Consider the following 11381-nt stretch of genomic DNA (forward strand, 5'->3'; position numbering starts at 1 on the left):
GCCGTTTATGTACCAATTTAGTAGATGTTCACTCATTCGTTCGTTAAGTTTCCTGGTAATACGCCCTATCATTTACACCACGACTGTATGGTTCGCCTAAAGTACATAAAGCGGGAAGCCGAAAATGAACTACAACTTAGGTAAGACACTGGTGAAAAGAACCTAAAACCTGTAAATATTTGGTTTGTGTGGCTTCGACCGAGAATGATGCTGAAGCCATTTAAATAGGCTTCGGATCTGTTACACTAATCCACGAAGCCTGCTCAGTAAGCGGTCGGAACCAGGTATACAGATTGAATCCACAGTCACATATAATCGCAGTCACAGAAACCTGGCAGAGGCAGGCTATTGATAACGTGGAACTTCATTTTGAGTGCTTTACATTGGTAACGGCCGGCAGGATCCAGGAGTTTGAAGGAGGGTAAAGTAGTGGCATTGGACAATAACCGCACAATCCACAAAGCTGAACACGAGACTACTCAGAAAATAGATATTCAATATTTAACGCGGAGAAATACCTAACAATGGAGAAGGCGCGAACAATGAATTGAATGGACTGGGTTTGATCGGATGGCATGGCTCGTCCATGCAGGCGTGGTCCATCTCAATGTTACTTTATATCTTCTATTCATATTCAATATATTGTTCTTTCTCTAGCCTAACCTTGTTCTACATCATGTATTGGTAATTGATACGATACAGTGAGTTGGTGTAGTCGATGGTGTGACTTCCACGTAAGATCTTATAGATTAGGCAGTTATATCATGACAAATCTACAAATTTAGGATTAGGTCTATTATTAGAGCAGTACTAATATCATAGTAGATCATAATTCTACATTGGTGAGCCCAACTAAAGAAACGCAACCTATTATTGTTAATCCTTATTTTACAATAACTTTCTCAATCGGTTTTTATTTTTGTACATCCAGTATTCTAATAATCCTTTGATTAATGGTCACATATATTATCGTAATGTTATATCTATCAGTTTACATAACTTACTAGCTCAATCGATAATAAAAGTTGATCATCTATATCAACTAATTAGCTTTGATGGTTCGTTAACAAGCTTTAATAGCATTTACCTGCTTCAGCGACATAGGCTTGTTTAAACATCAAGCTCTAGCAAATATGACCTGTAAATAGCGTAAGTATACATTGACTAACAATGCAATCAAGGACTAAATAGTTATCTGGATCTAATTCTCAGTGTTCCTTCACTTAACACCTCATCCTGTTGTAAACTATGCACTATCCTGTAATATCTTTTCTTCCGACCACTGCCTGCCTAATTTCATATTTTCGAGTTCCATTGCCAAACAACAAGGATGACACTTCTCCAAAAAATACGGTGAGTTTCATCTTTAAGTTTTCTGCAATCATAAGTTCATTTTAGATGGCTCATTCAATGGCACACACAATTATCTGGATTCATTCAGTTGTTCTGATCAGAGTGAGTCCCAAAAATCTCGACAGCATCAAGCACCCTGGAAGTGATTGCCATACTGCATGTTTTATTCTGGATTCTTTTGGATCATTACTACTCCTCACGAATGGCGTTATATATGTCGTCCACTGAGTAATCTAATTTTCAAAAATAACCCAGGCGAGTTCAACTATTTTACTTGATGATTTTTTACTTAACATGTATATGTTTTCCGGCTCCTTTTGCTATATATTTGTAAGTGTCCCTAGGCTAAATGCAGTAACTTCTTATGGAATGTTTATAACGCGTCATATTCTTGCCTGAAGTTTCATAAGCAGTCTTAACTTTAAAATTATCTTTCTGATCATGTTCATTATTTTCAAATTGTCATATACGTCAACAACCTGCATGTTAACCTGGCCCATACATACGTTACACTATATCTCCATGTCTTCTAAATTTAGAAATCATCTGGATCGCCTTTAACATTTATCAATAAACCCATCATAGTCGTTGTTGCCAATCGTATTTGGGTTTATGGATTAGCCTAAAATGCAAACATAGTTTAGATAATAAGATTAAAAATTTAGGTACTATCAACGGCACTAGTCAAATAACTAAATCCCCAGGTAGCTGTTGGCTAAACAGACGTTTAAAATCAAAACTCCGTAGCCTACTAGAATTAACACTAAACGAACATTTCTGAATTGAAATTCATAATTAAATTAGGCGTCTCGGATTCTTTAACTTTGTAAATTTCTGATGATTTTGAATCACTTAAAGCAACAATACCTATTTTTCCACTGACTAATCCTCAATCAACACTATAACTAGTTAAATTTAATAGTTTCAGGATATCGTCATAAAGCATTGTCATGACTTGACAATCACGTAATATGACTGATAAAATTAATGAAACTATTAACGAAATCGGTCAACAAATTGACTTATAATTACCATTAAATGGTGTTGTTTTCTTGGTATCTTCATCCATCACAGATGATTACAGTATGTTTCTCTATCAGTTGCTCATTCAGTAAATATCTCAAAACCTTGTCAGTCTAATTGATGGTTTAGCGACACAATCATGCATGCAAATAATCAGTATGTAGTGACTGACATTTATCACGAGAACACGACTGGTTTAATAAAAACAATTATTATTATAACCAACTGTACCAGTGTTTGTTTTAATGTGCTTTTGTTTGACTGTGCTAATGACAGCTATTTTCTGCTTCCATTCTTATACTGACACTTCGATTGTAACTTCGCCCGAATTCGGTTACCTTCTGTAACCAAGGTTGTATCCTGGCACGATCTCGGTATCCTTTCGATGCCACGAGATCGCCAGCAAATATAACTCGACTTGGTCCATTAACTGCCTTCCGATATTTGGCTTCTCGGGGATTTTATGGAGTCATTTGAAACGACCTTCTTACGCCTTCTGATCTATTTGGCACGTGCTTCTTGGTAGCGGTGTTCATAGTTCATCTCAAATCGACGCCACGCTACAAGTATAAGCAGTCGAGCAAATCTCCTACAAACTGAAAACATCAATGTCGAATTTACCCCAACACTGACTAATGTTCAAGCCATTATCATAGACATGAGTTGGGAGTGTACTCCCTTGGTTACCACTTATGTTCTCCCTGATAATCACATGAGCGTCACTCATTATTAATCATCTTGTAAAAACTTATTTAGTCAAATACATCTTGCAGCACCACGTCAGTTAGTAATATGACACATAGGCTTAACTGATTTCAATAACTTATAACCACTATATCTCAATTAAGTCGTATTCCGCTTTATGATAAACCGCGTACTTGCAACTAACTTGTATGACCATCAGCCGGCAAGTATAAATATAAATAAATAGTCTGCCGCAGATCAGAACATTGAGTCTAGAGCATGTCTTACGAATACACTCAGGTTTAACGATTTTTCCTAGCTATCTGTCCAAAATCCATATAATTATCACTCATGTATTTAAATTTTGTTTTGATAACCATTCATGTGTATTAGTAGTATTACTAAATTCTATCACGGTCAAATAAAAATGAGGTTGAGAAAATCTCCCGTAACTAAATAAACCGTATCAAACTAACTGGAACACTAGTTGGAATTCTTCTCCACGGTATACTTTTGTTCCTTCAGTTAGCCTACTAATACAAATGCAATTGAAAATCAACTCATGGACAACTTACCGGCATAATCGTTATCTGATTTCATAATTTAAACCAAAACTAATACCAATATTAACATTTCTACAATATTCATTACTTTAATACTTCTAAACACAAAATACTACCTATACGTTAAGTTATTAACCAACGGCTATTAGCACGCATCGTTTTATTATTATTATTATTGTTATTCCATTCTTTATAGTTCAAAAAATCTTCACCCAAATTCTCATTTCAAGCGTTTTAAGCATGAAGGCAGATATTTTAAGATTATTACATGTATTTCCCGACCAGATGCTGCCGCTTTCTTTTTGATTTATCTTTCAGCTTACCAATATCCGGAGGATTCTTATTATCCTTGGTAACCTCCGGCGCGCGACGATCCCATCCAATTTGGTATCGAACCAACATCACGTTGATTCTGGTGGGAGAGTAGTGTAGTGGCATTGGACAATAACCGCACAATCCACAAAGCTGAACACGAGACTACTCAGAAAATAGATATTCAATATTTAACGCGGAGAAATACCTAACAATGGAGAAGGCGCGAACAATGAATTGAATGGACTGGGTTTGATCGGATGGCATGGCTCGTCCATGCAGGCGTGGTCCATCTCAATGTTACTTTATATCTTCTATTCATATTCAATATATTGTTCTTTCTCTAGCCTAACCTTGTTCTACATCATGTATTGGTAATTGATACGATACAGTGAGTTGGTGTAGTCGATGGTGTGACTTCCACGTAAGATCTTATAGATTAGGCAGTTATATCATGACAAATCTACAAATTTAGGATTAGGTCTATTATTAGAGCAGTACTAATATCATAGTAGATCATAATTCTACATTGGTGAGCCCAACTAAAGAAACGCAACCTATTATTGTTAATCCTTATTTTACAATAACTTTCTCAATCGGTTTTTATTTTTGTACATCCAGTATTCTAATAATCCTTTGATTAATGGTCACATATATTATCGTAATGTTATATCTATCAGTTTACATAACTTACTAGCTCAATCGATAATAAAAGTTGATCATCTATATCAACTAATTAGCTTTGATGGTTCGTTAACAAGCTTTAATAGCATTTACCTGCTTCAGCGACATAGGCTTGTTTAAACATCAAGCTCTAGCAAATATGACCTGTAAATAGCGTAAGTATACATTGACTAACAATGCAATCAAGGACTAAATAGTTATCTGGATCTAATTCTCAGTGTTCCTTCACTTAACACCTCATCCTGTTGTAAACTATGCACTATCCTGTAATATCTTTTCTTCCGACCACTGCCTGCCTAATTTCATATTTTCGAGTTCCATTGCCAAACAACAAGGATGACACTTCTCCAAAAAATACGGTGAGTTTCATCTTTAAGTTTTCTGCAATCATAAGTTCATTTTAGATGGCTCATTCAATGGCACACACAATTATCTGGATTCATTCAGTTGTTCTGATCAGAGTGAGTCCCAAAATCTCGACAGCATCAAGCACCCTGGAAGTGATTGCCATACTGCATGTTTTATTCTGGATTCTTTTGGATCATTACTACTCCTCACGAATGGCGTTATATATGTCGTCCACTGAGTAATCTAATTTTCAAAAATAACCCAGGCGAGTTCAACTATTTTACTTGATGATTTTTTTACTTAACATGTATATGTTTTCCGGCTCCTTTTGCTATATATTTGTAAGTGTCCCTAGGCTAAATGCAGTAACTTCTTATGGAATGTTTATAACGCGTCATATTCTTGCCTGAAGTTTCATAAGCAGTCTTAACTTTAAAATTATCTTTCTGATCATGTTCATTATTTTCAAATTGTCATATACGTCAACAACCTGCATGTTAACCTGGCCCATACATACGTTACACTATATCTCCATGTCTTCTAAATTTAGAAATCATCTGGATCGCCTTTAACATTTATCAATAAACCCATCATAGTCGTTGTTGCCAATCGTATTTGGGTTTATGGATTAGCCTAAAATGCAAACATAGTTTAGATAATAAGATTAAAAATTTAGGTACTATCAACGGCACTAGTCAAATAACTAAATCCCCAGGTAGCTGTTGGCTAAACAGACGTTTAAAATCAAAACTCCGTAGCCTACTAGAATTAACACTAAACGAACATTTCTGAATTGAAATTCATAATTAAATTAGGCGTCTCGGATTCTTTAACTTTGTAAATTTCTGATGATTTTGAATCACTTAAAGCAACAATACCTATTTTTCCACTGACTAATCCTCAATCAACACTATAACTAGTTAAATTTAATAGTTTCAGGATATCGTCATAAAGCATTGTCATGACTTGACAATCACGTAATATGACTGATAAAATTAATGAAACTATTAACGAAATCGGTCAACAAATTGACTTATAATTACCATTAAATGGTGTTGTTTTCTTGGTATCTTCATCCATCACAGATGATTACAGTATGTTTCTCTATCAGTTGCTCATTCAGTAAATATCTCAAAACCTTGTCAGTCTAATTGATGGTTTAGCGACACAATCATGCATGCAAATAATCAGTATAAGCAGTCGAGCAAATCTCCTACAAACTGAAAACATCAATGTCGAATTTACCCCAACACTGACTAATGTTCAAGCCATTATCATAGACATGAGTTGGGAGTGTACTCCCCTTGGTTACCACTTATGTTCTCCCTGATAATCACATGAGCGTCACTCATTATTAATCATCTTGTAAAAACTTATTTAGTCAAATACATCTTGCAGCACCACGTCAGTTAGTAATATGACACATAGGCTTAACTGATTTCAATAACTTATAACCACTATATCTCAATTAAGTCGTATTCCGCTTTATGATAAACCGCGTACTTGCAACTAACTTGTATGACCATCAGCCGGCAAGTATAAATATAAATAAATAGTCTGCCGCAGATCAGAACATTGAGTCTAGAGCATGTCTTACGAATACACTCAGGTTTAACGATTTTTCCTAGCTATCTGTCCAAAATCCATATAATTATCACTCATGTATTTAAATTTTGTTTTGATAACCATTCATGTGTATTAGTAGTATTACTAAATTCTATCACGGTCAAATAAAAATGAGGTTGAGAAAATCTCCCCGTAACTAAATAAACCGTATCAAACTAACTGGAACACTAGTTGGAATTCTTCTCCACGGTATACTTTTGTTCCTTCAGTTAGCCTACTAATACAAATGCAATTGAAAATCAACTCATGGACAACTTACCGGCATAATCGTTATCTGATTTCATAATTTAAACCAAAACTAATACCAATATTAACATTTCTACAATATTCATTACTTTAATACTTCTAAACACAAAATACTACCTATACGTTAAGTTATTAACCAACGGCTATTAGCACGCATCGTTTTATTATTATTATTATTGTTATTCCATTCTTTATAGTTCAAAAAATCTTCACCCAAATTCTCATTTCAAGCGTTTTAAGCATGAAGGCAGATATTTTAAGATTATTACATGTATTTCCCGACCAGATGCTGCCGCTTTCTTTTTGATTTATCTTTCAGCTTACCAATATCCGGAGGATTCTTATTATCCTTGGTAACCTCCGGCGCGCGACGATCCCATCCAATTTGGTATCGAACCAACATCACGTTGATTCTGGTGGGAGAGTAGTGTAGTGGCATTGGACAATAACCGCACAATCCACAAAGCTGAACACGAGACTACTCAGAAAATAGATATTCAATATTTAACGCGGAGAAATACCTAACAATGGAGAAGGCGCGAACAATGAATTGAATGGACTGGGTTTGATCGGATGGCATGGCTCGTCCATGCAGGCGTGGTCCATCTCAATGTTACTTTATATCTTCTATTCATATTCAATATATTGTTCTTTCTCTAGCCTAACCTTGTTCTACATCATGTATTGGTAATTGATACGATACAGTGAGTTGGTGTAGTCGATGGTGTGACTTCCACGTAAGATCTTATAGATTAGGCAGTTATATCATGACAAATCTACAAATTTAGGATTAGGTCTATTATTAGAGCAGTACTAATATCATAGTAGAACATAATTCTACACCTTCAATAAACTGGTCATAGGCGGCACCATATTCCCACATAAACGCATTCACAAAACCACATGGACTTCACGGGATCACACCACGCAAAACGAAATCGACCATATTCGCATCAACAAAACGTTCAGGATGACTATAGATGACGTGAGAACCAAGAGAGGAGCTGATATAGCATCAGATCATCACTTGCTGGACGCCAAGATGAAATTGAAATTCAAGAAGCACTGGACAATGGGGCGGACAATATCACAAAATTTCAATACGGCCTTTCTTCAGGATACTATCAAACTCAACAAATTCAAGATAGTCCTCAGCAACAAGTTCCAGGCCTTTCATGATCTACTCAATGGAGAAGGAACTACTGTGGAAAGCAACTGGAAGGGGATCAAAGAGGCAATCACTTCAACATATCATGAGGTCCTGGGTCACAAGAAGCACCACCACAAAGAATGGATCACTGTTGATACACTGGATAAGATTCAAGAAAGGAGGAACAAGAAGGCAGCAATCAATACCAGTCGAACAAGAGCAGAAAAAGCCAAGGCACAAGCTGAATACACAGAAGTTAACAAACAAGTAAAGAGGAGCATCAGAACCGACAAACGTAAATATGTGGGAGATTTAGCAACGGCGGCGGAAAAGGCTGCAAGAGAAGGAAACATGAGACAATTGTATGACACGACAAAGAAACTCTCTGGAAATCGCCGCAAACCAGAACGACCAGTGAAAAGCAAGGAAGGCGAGGTACTCACCAACATTGAAGAGCAACAAGACAGGTGGGTAGAACACTTCGAAGAACTCTTGAATCGACCAGCCCCCCTGAACCCACCCAACATCGAAGCAGCACTCACGGACCTCACAATCAATGTTGACCCACCAACAATTGAAGAAATCAGCATGGCCATCAGGCAAATCAAGTGTGACAAAGCAGCAGGACCGGACAACACTCCAGCAGAGGCACTAAAAGCAGACGTAGCGGTAACTGCAAGGATACTCCACAGTCTCTTCAATAAGATTTGGGATGAGGAACAAGTACCAACAGACTGGAAAGAAGGAATTCTGGTCAAAATACCAAAGAAAGGCGATCTCATCAACTGTGATAACTACAGGGGCATCACTCTTCTCTCAATACCGGGAAAAGTCTTCGACATGGTATTGTTAGACAGGATGAAGAACTGTGTAGACGCCCAACTTCGTGACCAACAGGCAGGATTCCGTAAGGATAGATCGTGTACAGACCAAATCGTAACTCTACGGATCATTGTGGATTAATCAATTGAATGGAATTCATCACTCTACATCAACTTCATTGACTACGAAAAGGCATTTGATAGCGTGGACAGAACAACCCTATGGAAACTTCTTCGACACTACGGCGTGCCTCAGAAGATAGTCAATATCATACAGAGTTCATATGATGGATTACACTGCAAAATCGTGCATGGAGGACAGTTGACAAAGTCGTTCGAAGTGAAGACCGGTGTCAAGCAAGGTTGCTTACTCTCACGCTTTCTGTTTATCCTGGTGATCGACTGGATCATGAAGACATCAACATCTGAAGGGAAACATGGGATACAGTGGACATCCAGCATGCAGTTAGACGATCTAGGCTTCGCAGATGATCTGGCCCTTCTATCCCAAACGCAACAACAAATGTAGGAGAAAACGACCAGTGTAGAAGCAGCCTCAGCAGCAGTAGGTCTCAATATACGCAAAGAGAAAAGCAGGATTCTCCGATACAACACAGAATGAAACAATCCAATCAAAATTGACGGAGAAGATTTGGAAGATGTAAAAACCTTTGCATATTTTGGCAGCATCATTGATGAACATGGTGGATATGATGCAGATGTGAAGGCACGGATCGGCAAAGCAAGAGCAGCATATTTACAACTTCGAAACATCTGGAACTCAAAACAACTGTCAACCAACACCAAGGTCAGGATTTTCAATACAAATGTCAAGGCAGTTCTACTGTATGGGGCAGAAACCTGGAGAACTACGAAAGCCATCATCCAGGAAATACAGGTGTTTCTTAACGGTTGTCTACGCAAAATACTTCGGATCCGTTGGCCGGACACTATTAGCAAAAACGTAATGTGGGAGAGAACAAACCAGATTCCAGCGGAGGAAGAAATAAGGAAGAAGCGTTGGAAGTGGATAGGGCACACATTGAGGAAAGCACCCAACTGCGTCACAAGACAAGCCCTCACATGGAATCCTGAAGGCCGAAGGAAAAGAGGAAGACCAAAGAACACATTGCACCGGGAAATGGAGATAGACATGAGAAAAATGAACAAGAATTGGATGGAACTAGAAAAGAAGGCTGAGGACAGAGTGGGTTGGAGAATGCTGGTCGGCTGCCTATGCTCAAAAGAGGCAGTGAGCTTTTGGAAAAGGTTTAGAGAACAGCAACTAAGCCGATTTCCGGAATAGCGAAGCTCCCGTATGATGCTCGATTGGCCAAGCTAAATCTATTCCCGTTGTCATATTGAAGAACTAGATGAGACTTGATGATTACAGTTTTAAAATCGCTTAGTGATAAACTTGCGCCTGATATGCCCTCATTTTTCTTGTCTTCCAAAACAGAGAGTTTACGAGGACACCCCAAAAAAGTTCACAATCCCAGGGCAAATTACTTGTCAGCTGAATACCAACTTTTCAATCGAATCATCAACGAGTGGAATTCATTACATCAGCACGTGATTGAGGCCCCATCCGTCGACTTCCTCAAAATAAAGTTGGATCACCTGAGAGACCATCACTGCCAGGTCTAACACAGGCCATTAAGCCTCCTCCCCTTTCCAAATTGAAACCGAAACATCTCAAGTCATCAAGATGGCGAATCGCGACACTATGGGTCATCTTTAAACAATCAGTTGAATGGAATTGGTCACTATACTTCAACTTCCCCGATTATGAGAAAGCGTTTGACAGACTGGACAAGAGAACGTTAAGGAAACTGTGGTACACCTGAGAAAATGATCAACATCATACAGAATTCACACGACAGACCCCAGTTAAACTTACAGTACAAGATAGGGAAAAAGGACAAAGAAATAAGAATATTGCCCAATAAAACAAGCTGGAGGAATTTCCAGTTTGTTCTTTCCGTTTCACTATCCCTGTCGAATTTGACCCAAATTATACAAAACCACCTTGGCGACTACGAGGTGGGATGAAAAGAAAAGTAAATTATTTACTACTTGCCCACAAATGTTCTGTTTCATATAACTCTCGAAGCGACCCCAAAATTACTTGTTGGGATATTCTTTGTGCGTAAAGTCTGACCACAATGCTATACAGCCATTGAATAACTTCAGAGATGAATATGGACAGTTAATACGTTGATTAAAACGCCTGGGAAAATCTGGTTTCATTTGCCTGTATTGGAAAGGTGCCCACCAGTGTAAACATAACATCTCGAGTAACCGAAAACAACGATGTGGTGAATAGCTTTCTCAGAAAGGTTGATTTATAATTGTGCTTCAAGTTCAAGTTTTCGAACATTTGACATATGCCTTTAAAAACAATAAAACTTCAAGATTTAACCCTTTCATGAACTTCTAAAAGTTACTACTGAGAGACGTTAGGCCCAAGTATAATTGTGAACCACTCAGAAACAAAAAAGTGCGAAGTCATGGTGAGAGATATTATTTAGGGAGCCACTCTGCATAACGGACCCCAAGCAAAGAATGCAC

The sequence above is a fragment of the Schistosoma haematobium genome, chromosome ZW (assembly GCF_000699445.3).
Source record: "Schistosoma haematobium chromosome ZW, whole genome shotgun sequence".
Classification (NCBI taxonomy): domain Eukaryota; kingdom Metazoa; phylum Platyhelminthes; class Trematoda; order Strigeidida; family Schistosomatidae; genus Schistosoma; species Schistosoma haematobium.